This window comes from Brassica napus, chromosome C4 (assembly GCF_020379485.1).
Source record: "Brassica napus cultivar Da-Ae chromosome C4, Da-Ae, whole genome shotgun sequence".
NCBI classification, from domain to species: Eukaryota; Viridiplantae; Streptophyta; class Magnoliopsida; order Brassicales; family Brassicaceae; genus Brassica; species Brassica napus.
Window position 1 is genome coordinate 37,352,110 of NC_063447.1, and position 12,143 is coordinate 37,364,252.

The window sequence follows — 12,143 nt, forward strand, 5'->3', positions numbered from 1 at the left end:
GTATTATTGTTAGGAAGTATTATTGTAACTAATATAAATAACATTAACTAAAAGAATTTTGTGGAGTTGTTTTAGGGAATCTTGTTGGTTAATTTAAATAATAAGCAATATAACTTACTAAAATGCAGTAGAATAGTTGTAAATACTTGCAAAAACAAAGAAGACTTAAAAATATCATTTTTAATAAAATAAATAAGACTATTTTATAAATTTGCACTATTACTTTTCGTATATCCAACCATTTCTTTTTCCGAAGGGCCAAGACAATCTATCTAGAATCCAACTCAAGATAAAATATAAATATAATAAAATTAAAGAAAGATAAATATATATTCATTTTTTTATAAAAGATTTTCATATAGTCATTGTACTTATGTCGGTGCATCCTTGATTATTGGAAATTTTATAAAAAACATCACATACCCGATTTCAGCTATGGTGAAGATGGAAGCTTTATTTGTCATACTTGCTAACTTACGAAGAAGGAATCACGATAAACTAAACATCACATTACAATTATGCAAGTAAACTCCTGTTCAACAAAATCAAATAATCAGCACCATCAAATAATTAATCATAGAATACTCGTCTCACAGTTTCCACAAATTTTACCAAAAAGTAAAGGAGAAGCCAATATCTCGCATGATGACTAAACCAACAAAACTTTGGTGCTAACTATTTCTCATCTATGGAAGAATCATCAATAAGCATAAATGAGTGCGTGAGTACTCTAGGAGTTCTGGCATATCGAAAGGGGTTCAAAGAAACATTTCTCATTCAAAAGAAATTGCAGGAGGCCAGCAGTGAGAGCTTGGGAAACGTTAACAGGCTTAATGTTGCTGTTTCCAGTGAGTGATATAGTCATCGGAGAGCGGTACAGTGTAAATAAGACACCACCAAGATGATCGACCGTCGATAGGATGAGGAGGGGTCGACGGCTTTTCCTTGCAAGCAGATTTATGACTGAGTCATGATGGAGAAACACAGGCGATACCAATCTCTTGTTGGTTGTGTTCAACAAATGCAAACCTGTTTAGAAGAAAAACAAATTGATAGGAGAGTATGCGATAGAAATAATACTTACATAACGTTAGGAAAAACTTTGGTAGATTTGAGCGATAAGAGTATATGTTTCTCCACATCGAAAGAACAAAAGTATTGTATCTACAAAGAACAGAGTCAAAGAGCTAATATAATGCAACATAAAACAAAACTTTCATGTTCCAACAATAGGTTTTCACAGTAATTAGAGCAATTCAACTCTTACCAGTCCAAAGAACAAATACATGGAATCAGAAAAGCATATCTTCGTGAAATATCCAGTGGGAATCTGAAATGGAGCATTAAGAACAGAAGGGCGTACACAAACATCATCGCATCGTTTACGGGATGGTGTAGAGAGACTGAAAAACCAAGTAGAACGCACCAGAATTACAAATTTAATGTCCCCACCAAAGGTTCTTACAGTGATTACCAATCCAAAAATAAATATATGAAATCAAGCACGTATAAGGATAATTGAGAACTGAAAGAGAAAATCAAGAACATATGGACGTACACACACATCATTGCATCATTTTTAATCACACAGCAGAGTATTTACATAATCCAAAAAAAAAAATTCAGATCCAACTTTCTGAGCTAAAACACAGTAATGAAAACTGATCTGAGAATTTAAATCCAGCTTTAGTATCAGCAAGTGGAATACACACAAAAGAAAAGAAATAACTAACCCCATTTACGGAGCTGAATAGTAAGCTCGTACATCTGAAAAATATCAGCAGCATTTCCATGTGAATATAGAAGTGTTGTGACGGCCATAGGGTACCTGATGTACATAGAGACGTTGTTGCCTCAACGCTTGAGCAAAAGCTCCGTTGCAGATTATCTTATAAGTGAATATATTCGACGGAAGAGCGCAAACTTCGCCGCCTCGAAGAAGTCACGCCTCACATCTCTATCTTAGCAGACTCCACTCTCTGAACTATCTCTCTATCTGCCTGTATATGGGAATCAAATTGGTAAGAGTGCAAAGTGGTTGCTGGAATTTCAAGAAGAAGACGAACCTGGTGACGATTATTGCGAGGAAGGCAAATTAAATAGCTAATAGTGTAGACTGAGGGAAGAAAAAAAATATTCATAAATCGTACTTAAAAAAATGTAATTGCTTAGAGAGTTAGTATTAGACAATGGATCTTACGTTTTCATCGATGAGCAACATGTCAACACTCATCAGTTCTCCGCCTTTGTTGATGTTTCTCGCCTCCCAAACCCTCAACAGATGGACCTTGGCTGTCTTAGAGCATCGCCCTACTCTCAGATCGGCAAGGAGCGTGTACGAAGTTGCCATCGAAATCGCTTGGTATGAAAATAATTGCTTTTGGAAATAGTTTGAGTTGTACTCAACATCGAAGAAAGGAGAAACATTTATAGGTGAAGATTCAACCAGTTACTGGAGAAAACGAAGAGGTATATTGATTGATTCATGTGGACGGAGTGGATTAATTAAGAAAACTCAGAGTAAAGAAAAGATTTAAGGATGGGGAAACGTTTCAGAGTTTGGAATCGACGTTTTCAGATGGTGAATCACATCTTCGCGGCCGCTTCTGAAAGAGGAAGACGACGACCAACCTAATTCCTAAATTTGATTGGGTCTCCAAACATACTAAAATACGGGCCTAACATATTCATTAAAATTAAAGCCCAGCTCTCAAACAATCATTTACGGAACAGAAAAAAAATCGAAAGCCTGCCTGACATGGCAAAAAGAAATGTTTTGGTTGGATGATTATTTTAAGTGACGTGGCAGCATAGATTTTTAGCATATGTTGCTTTTAGTATTGTGATATTACTAGGGTATGTTACAGTTAGAGAGAGAGGAAGGAGCAACGAAAAATCTATGTGAACTATTTACAACCCGTGAAGCGCTGTAAAAATTTCAAGACCCGAAAGGTTATTGGGTCAATTTTGTTTTGTTCTGAGGAGAAAAAAACATGGTCTCACTAGAACTATAATTTAACAATTTTCCATAAATTACTTGGTACATTTGAAAGATAAAAAATTATTGGAAAAAATATTCACTAGATAGATGAAGCGTCACGTCAGCTAAAAAAATTTCTCTCAAAAAAAGATGCCACGTCTTTATTAAAAAAAAATTCTTATTTCGTTGGCCTTTCTAATGGGTTTATACGTATTAGTATTGTCTAGGTTTTAAAACTTTCTTTGGGCCTAAAACTAACAGAATCTTCGCCCAATAAACCCTTTCTCTTCCCCTAATAAGCTCAGCCTATTGCCGGAGATGTCTAAACAGAAACGATTAAGCTTCTTCTTCGCAGCCACCGTTATGTTTTGCAGTAACATCATGCAATCAAGTTCACATAATCCCACGAACTCTTCTTTAATGGAGCTTTAATCATATCTTCAGTGGCCCAGTTCCGTGTATAAATACACCGGCTACAAGCATAAGCCTAATCTTTCAGAATTTACAGGGTCTCTTATTCATTTAAGTGCTTCTTCGGTCATGTAGACTTCTCAAATTCGATTTCCAGAGCTGAAGGCAGGCAGCTGCACACAAAGGGCGGTGAACTCATGAATGTTGACATGCTGCTGACTGATGTGAAGGTTCTCTGTTTCATTCTCCTACTATCTAATCAGAGATTAAGAGACTCGCAATTTCTAGAACTTTGATCCATCCCTTCCATTTGTAGCTCTAGGCTTCGCTCATCCAAGCCTCTGTAACCGTGCATCGGATCACCACACTCAAAAATACACTTTGAAGAAAATGATCAATGAGAGAGTGAGCCAGGCGATCTTGGTGAGTGGTAAAAGCAGTGCTGGGAAGATAGAGAGCATAAAGAAGCTCATGTGGTTACTCACCTACATGGGGGAAAGTGTTGATAGTGAAGAACGATCTGTGGAGCAACAAGTTTTAGAGATATGTAATTTTCTAAAACACCAGGCAACACATAGTCTTGTTGAGTTTCATCCACTAATATCTTTGTTTTTTTGTGACTTACTTTCATGCTTTGCAGTCCAATCCAGTTTTAGAAGCTTATGGCAAGTGAAAATCCCAAGAAACAATACTTCACCGTAAAGTGGATGAGTCTCAAGTTTGGTAAGTTGTCCATTTTTAATTATAATCCCTTGAACCTAAATTTAAGATACTAAGACATATCCCACGTTGCAATTATTTTGGTAATTTGCTGGAGATTCAAAACGACGATATAGGAAGAATCTCAGGAGCTATAACAGGATATTTTTGTTAGAGAGGTTGCGGGTTTGTCAAGTTTAGTACTCTGAAAGAAACTATTATTTCTTTTACATGATTTGTGCTGCACTAGAAAAGGTAAGCCTGATTTCTTCTATGGTGGCGATAGGTTTAAATTTTAGATATCATGTATGTGTTGGATGGGTTAATGATTCCAAGGAATACATAGATACAAGGAAAGCTATTGACGATGTTGGGCTTTGATTCTTAAGATCAGGTACTTTCCTTTTAATTGTTTATTTACATGCTTAGACATAAGAATAACTCTACTTACATTCTAATTTTGTAGGATTCATTCTTCCGTGTAGTGGCTGTATTCCTTCATCTAGGGAACATGGAGCTTGCAGAGGGTGAAGAATGAGAAACTTCAGAATCTTAAACTTGACGAGAAATCACGGTTCCATTCAAACCTCAAAGTTGTTCATGCTAACGCTAAGGTATGGCTTTGCTTCACTTTCTTCACTCATATCTAATCTATTAATTTAGGGTCCTAAATTTATCTACTGTTGAAAGTTGTCATTTAAATTTTGGACGTTTTCATTTTTGTTTGAAAGTTACTTAATTTATGGACCATTAAAAGTTTGTTACATCTAATTATTATTATACACTACTAAGATTACAGGACCGGACAACTAAAACAAAACCAACATTAAATCTATTAAAACTTAACCAATCTCATTATCCGAAATTAACAATACAAAAACCAAACCCACGGTTATGTACTATTACATTAACAATACAAGACCATAAGTGGACCTCATCTTCGTATATTTGCTTCTCTTGAGATCATAAACTGCAACATAATACATCAGATTACTTAATATTTTTGTCCATCTTTCATCAAAGTACATGTTCAAAAAGGAGAGTACACTATAATTTGTCCACTTAATAGCAAACAATGCTTACAGCTTGGTTCTTTCTTACAACGACGCACATTTAGTATGAGATCACTTTCTTTTCTGTTAAACTTAGAGAAACCAGCCAATATGAGCACAATGGTTACAGTTTATAAGATTCAATCATATATAGATTATAGCATGATCATCTTTTACGTTACATAAGTTTTTTTTTTGTTTATCATAAACCACAACATACGATTTATAGACATGTCTTTTATGTTAGATTAGTTTTTTAGTAACAAATAAAAAATATTAGACACAGGTTATTAAAATAGATTTCATCAAATCTTTACAAACGTGTCTTCCAAACAAAAAAAACCGCAAACAGTTTACTTAGATTTCTTTATTTGTTATTCTGTTATATTTGATAAGAAGATATATAATTTTCAAGGTTTTTTTCCTTAAATTCCGAGCTATCTATTTATTAATTTCCAATCTACATTCGAAATATTATATATTTTAACTTTTTTATAACAACTTCTACAAAATACAGAAATCAGAATATGCCATCGATCTTGAAAATATGTAAATCAGAATATCCTAATGACACTCATTATACCTAATTATTCTTCGGTATCAAATCTAGGGCTGGGAAAAAAAACTCGGATCCGAAGAACCGAACCGAACCCGGTCCGAAAAAGTAGTATCGAACCCGAACCAAAATTGATTAAATATCCGAATGGGTTCAAAATTTTGGTATTTAAAGAATCAAAACCGAACCAGATCCGAACCAAAATATTTTGGGTACCTGGATGTATTCGAAATAGATTTATAAACCTATATATTAATTATTTTTAGATTTAATGTATATTAAAACATCCAAAATATATATAATACTTTTAAGTTATCCAAAATACTTGAAAATATATACAAATAGTCAAAAGTAAATATTTAAAATAGTTAAACTATACTCAAAACACAAAAATACTTAAAATATTTATTTATTTTCTATCCAAATATTCAAACCAACCCAATTTATATGTTAAGTTTAGGTATTTTGACATATGTTATTAAAATTTATGTGTAATATATTATTTTGTTGATAAAATATATAATGAATTTTAAAATTTAAAAAATAATTTCAATGGATTATCCGAACCCGAACCGAACCCGCAAAGATCTGAACCGAACCAGAACCAAAATTTAGAAATGTCCGAGTGGAACTGAAATCTTTGACCACAAAAATCCTAAACCCGAATAGATCCGAACCGAACCCGAATGGGTACCCGAATGCCCACCCCTAATCAAGTCACTATAAATAATATTCCAGCACCTAATATGACCATACACCTCACATTCAAAAACTTAGACTCATGGTTATATCTTAAAAGTTAAAAGTAATTCCATACAATATTTGCGTCAAATATGTCGGATCTTTTTAACAACAAAAATAGTTACAAAGACAATCATATTAATTTGTTAAAATAGTTTAATAACAATAATTTAAATTAAAAAATTTATATTTAAGAAAAGAAATTCGAAATTACATTTCTATATCAAAATATTAAATTATAAACACAACATCTAACATTAGAAAACAAACACAACAACATTGAAACTTTGTGCATAGAAAAATAAACATGTACACTATATTTTGTAACAATATCACAATTCAATATATCTATAAAAAGTTATTATACAGAAGTGAATTACATAAAAATATTCTAGACATATATAATCTATTACTAAATATATATATATTCGACAAAATACTTGAAAGTATATACAAATAATCAAAAGTAAATATTTAAAATAGTTAAACTATACTCAAAACACCAAAATACTTAAAATATTTATTTATTATATTCAAACCAAACCAATTTATATGTTAAGTTTAGGTATTTTGACATATGTTATCAAAATTTATATGTAATATATTATTTTGTTGATAAAATATATAATGAATTTTAAAATTCTAAAAATAATTTCAATGGATTATCCGAACCCGAACCGAACCCGCAAAGATCTGAACCGAACCAAAATTTAGAAATGCCCGAATGGAACTGAAATCTTTGACCACAAAAACCCAAAACCCGAATAGATCCGAACTGAACCCGAAAGGATACATGAACGCCCACCCCTAATCAAGTCACTATAAATAATATTCCAGCACCTAATACGACCATACACCTCACATTCAAAAATTTAGACTCATGGCTATATCTTAAAAGTTAAAAGTAATTCCATACAATATTTGCGTCAAATACGATCTTTTTAACAACAAAAATAGTTACAAAGACAATCATATTAATTTGTTAAAATAGTTTAATAACAATAATTTAAATAAAAAAAATTATTTTTAAGAAAAGAAATTCGAAATTACATTTCTATATCAAAATATTAAATTACAAACACAACATCTACATTAGAAAAAAAACACAACAACATTGAAACTTTGTGCATAGAAAAATCAACATGTACACTATATTTTGTAACAATATCACAATTCAATATATCTATAAAAAGTTATTATATAGAAGTTACATAAAAATATTCTAGACATATATAATCTATTACTAAATATATATATAAAAATTCGAGAAAACAATATCCGCGCATAGCGCGGGTCCGTATCTAGCTAGTTTAACCTTAAACTAGAGCTTATTTAATATTATCTGCCATTCATATCAGTAGAGAACTTTTCAAGTGTATGACAACGTATGTGTTTGTAGGAATTCATCGTAGCAAGATGTTAATCAACATTGTGTTCGGAATCAGTGTCATATGGTGTTGATGTGGCCGTTTGGACTTCACGTCGTATCATTGATCTAATAATGTTAGGAGTTTTATATCTATCAAAGGGTCAATTTCCTTTTATTTGTTAGGGAATCTCTTCGTTGAGACGTTTGATCTATTATAAGGAAGAAATCAACATTTGATTGCAGTAAAGGCAAATTTAAATAATATATTTCAAGAGGGAGGGTGACACTGATAAAAATACAGAAGACCGACAATACCTCTCTTTTACTTTTTGCCAGCTCCATCACCGAGAGACATTGTTTTAAGCAGCACGGATTGCCTCACCACATTGCCAATCTTTTCATGGATATTGGCTTATTGCTTAACATGTCAACAGTTTTGGATAACTCATTTTCTGCATTAACAACAAATTCGCTAGGCCCACCAATGGCTCGAATGGAGATCACATACGTGGCTTGCCTCCCCCACCATACGCAATACGTATTGCCTAATAACAAAAACAAATTGTATATAATAGTTCAGCTTTGAATCCACAGAAACCTTGATTTTTGGGAGGTATTAGTCATCTTCTTTTTCATTATATCAGCTGAGCTTAGCTGAGTTCATGTCTTACGGAAAGTAAATAAATTTTGTTGCTAAGCCAGTCTTAATGAGCAAACCTAGAATAAATTTTGTTGCTAAGCCAGCCATCTTCTAATTTGTTGCTAAGATATAACAAATAAAACAATAACCTTTATTTTTTAGTTAAAAACTCCAAATGTATACATGATCTAATCTAAAAATACATAAACTTCAAGAAAAGGTAAAAATTTCATAAGAACAAAAAAGCAAGATAATCTATTCATGATATTTTAAAAAATGTTTATTAGATCCAACAAACGAAAAAATTAATGGATACCTTTTTATTTTGTGGTTACCAAACTTAATCTTATAAATTAACATAAAACTGATGCAGCAATTATTAAGCAAAATATATTTTTAAAGTAACAAAATTTAATAAATGAAATAATTAAACACCATACATGATGCACATTCTAATTAATAAAGCATCGACAAATTCTTAAAATAAAAATGGCTCCACAACACCTTTTTTTGCTTTTTAAAATTAAAGCAGATAAATATTTGTTTATTTAGAAAAAAACTAAAATAAATAATTATAAAATTTAGATAAGCTCCATGATACACAATAACTTTACAAAGAAAATACGTCCTCCGATAACCACGCGTTAGTGGTCCAGTGGCGGTACTCAGCCTGGGAGGTCATGGGTTCGAGCCCCGCTGGCGGATGTTGCTCTTGAGGGCCTTCGGGCTCGATACGGACACTTCCAACTACGCTGGCCACTGGTGGGATTTACATGGGGTGATCACCAGCCCTCGTGGATGCCTTCGGCGGGCTCCGGCGGACCATTAGTGGTTCAGATTCATCCGGACGGTCTTTAGGTGCTAGTCGGATCCCCACGGGGCATTCGGATACCACGATTATCAAAAAAAAAAAAAAAAATACGTCCTCAGTTTCTAAATAAGTGTGTACTTTAGTCAACTATAACAACTTTGCGAAAACAAAAATAAAGTGAATAGTAGGACGAGAACCACAATACACAATAACCATACAAAACACATAAAAACATCCCCTATATATTAAAAGAAAAATATTATAACCTTTGAACCATAACACATGTCATCACGAGAATCAATTTCAAAATTCTTAGAAAAATAAGTTGGTCCATCTAAACATATAACATATTTTTCATTAACCTAATCATATAATCAATTATTAATATAAAAATATTTTTTATTATTTCCTTAAATAAAACATACGGAATTACCATATATGATCAAAAAATATATGATAATTAATTCTTTTAAATAATAAAGATTTGATAATAATTTTTACATCCTCTATCATTTTTGTTTTATATTAATATTATTAAAATAAATTAGACAATAAAATTAACCAAATAATAAATTTTGATTTTTCTATATATTTTATATTTTGAATTTTTAGAAAGGAATATAAATTAATAAAATTTTAAAAAGTTTCACTTTGAAAATTTGTGGTAATAGTTTAATTTTTGATTAACAAGATACAAATGTTCATAAATTTATATGAGTAAGATGTCTTATTTAATAAATATTAGATTAAATATATATATATATATATATAAGTATTGTTTAAATTAAATTATATATTATATAAAATGCATAAATATTTAAATTTCATTTTTTTATTGAACAAATACTAAGAATTTAATAGTTTAGTTTCAAAATTTGCATTTAATTTTTAAAAATGATTATAAATTAATAAAAATATTAAAAATTCCATATTTAAAATTTTGTTATCAATGTTTTAATTTTTTTGTTACAAAAATATAAATGATCATAAAACCATGTGAACATGAAAATTTTATTTAATAAATAGTCATATTAAAAAATATAATATACATCGATGTTCGTATCATTTAAACTTAATTTTAAACAATATAATAGATAAAAATATTCTTTGGATTTATTTACCATAAAATGATTCTAAATAACAATAATTATTTTGATCTATATGTCCGCACCGATTTAGTTATATATGTAAAAGTCATTGACCTTTCATCCCGCGCAAAACGCGGATCTTAATCTAGTCTTATTATATAAAATAGTGTTTTGCTCTCTCTTCCTTGTGCCACCTAGGATTCCACCAGGGAAAGTCGTGTCCCCCATTAATGAAACTCGGTGTTTCATTTATAAATGCATGTCGGCATGGACTTTTTCGTTTATGCGTGTTGGGCTTCTAAAAACAAACGCTAGAAAAGATTAGGTTGTTTAGTAGTTGGGCTTCCATAATTTTACAAACCTAAGCCACAATGATTTCTCATGTCCACCGATCTTCTTTCCAAACGGTTCTTTGGAAAGCGAAGACGCCGTTATGACGAACGATGTGCTTCCTAGCGGCTCTAGAGATCCGGCACCGTTACGCAGAACGTTTGCATTCAATCACAGCTATTAATGCCCCATTAACCTCCTCATAAACGCCACCGACCCACTACTACCACCATGTCTCAATCAATACACCACCTCCTTCTTATAAATCTACAACTACAAATATGGGAGTTCCTTTCCCTGAGATTCATCACTTTCTCCTTCTCAATCGTTGTAATCCAAACAAATTCAGATATTGTAATGGCACCAGATTGTCAAGAGACGGTCGTCTTAAGAAAACACCTTCTGCAAGAGAAGTGCTTCTTGGCGACATGTAAGAAACTGCATTTGCCGGAGATCAACCACAGCACCCGAGAGATACTACAAAAGTAAATGGTAAATCAGAAAACAATCGTAGTTTCAAATGAGCAAGTGTAAACCAAAGGGGAAAACATAACTGTTGTTTTACTCACCAACCATGTCTAGCTTCGATAAACGATTGCAGCCTGCAAAAGACCAATCCAGAAGGCAACCTTTCATTACTTCATTCATAATGTTGTTGTTGGATTTCTTCTAATCATCTGGTCGGATTCAGTACTCTCGGTGTTCTCCCTACAAAGAGTCCGCTCTCCATTGATTAGAGTGTTCTCTGTTTTTCAGATTTGAGGCGTCAGTAATTCATGTTATAGTTATTGAAGAAAGAGATTACAAACTAGTGCTGCAAAAAAAAAAAGAAAACTCACTGAGATGCTTATTGGGTTATGCTGTGATTCCTTACCGGCGGAGAGATTGTATCACCAAGAAAAAAGGAGGTGATTTGGGCAAACATCCGCAATGACTAAGCTCTCAAAATAATTGCTGGTGAAGCTTACGGCTGAGCACGATGCTCTCTGCATCAGTAGGAAATTCATCTAATCAAAAGCCACTTGCTAATTAGATGTGATGCCATGATCTTCCACGTGTTATAATGGTTATGACTTATGAGTATGGATATGGGCTTTGGATTATGGCATTTAGTTTGTCACCAACATGCTCAATATCTTTTTTTGTAAACGTACATGCTCAATATCTTTACTTTAGAATTTAGATAAAACTGTTACGTAGAAGTTCTAAGTATAAGATATGTGCATATATGATAATGGTTCTCCAGAAACTGTATACTACACTTAAAAAAAATCCCGAATGAGCTTTACAAATGGTTTCAAATACACATTAAATGGGTCAAAATCAAAACACTTTATTATTATTTTTGGGTGAGACCAACATGTGTGAGATAATTTAAAAAAGAATAAAAAAATTAATAAACTTATTTATTTTTGAAGAAAAATCCAGAACTTATTCCATAGATTATAAATATGGTTAATTTTCGT

The 12,143-nt window shown here is 32.0% G+C and overlaps 1 long non-coding RNA gene across 2 annotated transcripts; it reads left to right on the forward strand.

The window, feature by feature from the left end:
* Positions 1-3,217: 3,217 nt before the first annotated feature.
* On the forward strand, positions 3,218-8,451 carry LOC106370310. 2 transcript variants are annotated; one of them, XR_002657915.2, is made up of 5 exons: positions 3,218-3,621; positions 3,714-3,938; positions 4,032-4,484; positions 4,557-4,704; positions 7,839-8,451. It is a non-coding gene; the product is annotated as an uncharacterized LOC106370310 (long non-coding RNA). The 2 variants fall into 2 exon arrangements; XR_002657916.2 differs by having other exon boundaries at positions 3,219-3,621; positions 7,992-8,451.
* Positions 8,452-12,143: the final 3,692 nt, after the last annotated feature.